We start from the raw sequence: 1,437 nt of genomic DNA, 5'->3' as shown, positions 1-1,437 counted from the left end.
ACAAGTCGCATTATTGCTGGATTTCGCGGGATGGGCCCATTGCGGGCTTCGCATGTATCTTGTATCTGACAAACATTTTGGAAACGTTGTGTTGTGTTAATAAGCAGAAATAAAACGCAAAGAAATCAGAAATGAACTTTGTTTGTTACTGTGTGATATCAACGAACGATACGCAATTACGCTAAACAGTACATGTTATGGTGCCGTGATCAGGATGTTAAATGGTGCCGTGACCAGGATCGGCGCAGCAAGCTCAAATTTCGATGTCATAGGACTGTTGTAATCTGCAGCCATAGTGTTACTTGTGGGTGGGGCGTGCATTCTGGTAATCGGATTCTTCGGATGTTGCGGCGCAATTAAACAGAGCCAGTGCTTTTTGTGCTTGTACGCCATATTCCTGTTGTTGATAGTTTTTCTGGAGATTGCAGCTATTGCGATTGCAGCTAGATTCAGGGGAAAGGTTACTACGGAGGTGAAATCGTTCCTGAAAGAGAGAATTAATAGCACGTACCAGGGTAGGGTGGACACGAACGAGGCATTCTCTCTGGGCCTCGATTACGCCCAAGTGTATTTCCAGTGCTGTGGTATCGACAGCTACACCGATTTCAACGGGGCAACAAAATGGAACAAGACAGTAGACCCATCAAAAGGGACCATGAAAATCCCACCCACCTGCTGCAAACTAAATGACAAGGACGCATTCTTGAAAAACCAGAAATATGAGCCGATTGACGCAAATTGTCCCTACGTCCCGAACGACACAAATTCCAATATGAATAAGGCGTGTTGGACCTCAATCGAAGACTATCTGAAAAGTCGCATCGGAGTCGTCATCGGCATAGCTGCCGGCATCTTAGTCTTGGAGATACTGTGTATCGTGTTTGCCTACTGCATCATCAGTACCCTTCGAGCAGAGAGCGTGAAATGAGGACGTTAGTGAAACACGAGTGAGGCCAGATGAATATGGACAGAATAGAGACCGAATAGAGACTGATATTGAAGGCGATCGTCACAATGTGTTTACAATGTCATGCTTTCATTTGATCGCTCATTTTTTACCATGTTTAGCAACCTCAATAAAATATTGACCGTTATATACTAGTAGAAGATACACGTATGTCAATATTTTAATTTTGTCTCAGTCTTTAAAGTCTACCTTATTATTGTTGTTATAAGTTAGAACATGGGCCTTTCTGGGTCAAAAACTAGGTCAAGGGGTCACTTAGTGCGTTTTAAAAATTGAGCATGGTGTCCGCTGTTTTTTGTGAAGACGACATGCAAAATAGTATGTGTCAATGAGGCATGTGGGGGTATTCGTCACGTCTGTGACAAAGCAATAGTTATACTTTGTAATAATATTTTTATACATTTTAATGAAACAAAATTAGCTTGGGTACATTCGAACAACAATAGCTATATAAAAAGATGAATGCCTTT

The 1,437-nt window shown here is 41.9% G+C and overlaps 1 pseudogene; it reads left to right on the top strand.

The window, feature by feature from the left end:
* Positions 1 to 214: 214 nt before the first annotated feature.
* LOC127858109 (tetraspanin-18-like) lies at positions 215 to 1,094 on the top strand (annotated as a pseudogene).
* Positions 1,095 to 1,437: the final 343 nt, after the last annotated feature.

The sequence above is a fragment of the Dreissena polymorpha genome, chromosome 1, assembly GCF_020536995.1.
Source record: "Dreissena polymorpha isolate Duluth1 chromosome 1, UMN_Dpol_1.0, whole genome shotgun sequence".
Lineage (NCBI taxonomy): Eukaryota > Metazoa > Mollusca > Bivalvia > Myida > Dreissenidae > Dreissena > Dreissena polymorpha.
Note: the sequence above shows the minus strand (reverse complement) of the source record. Positions and strands in the feature narration are given on the sequence as shown.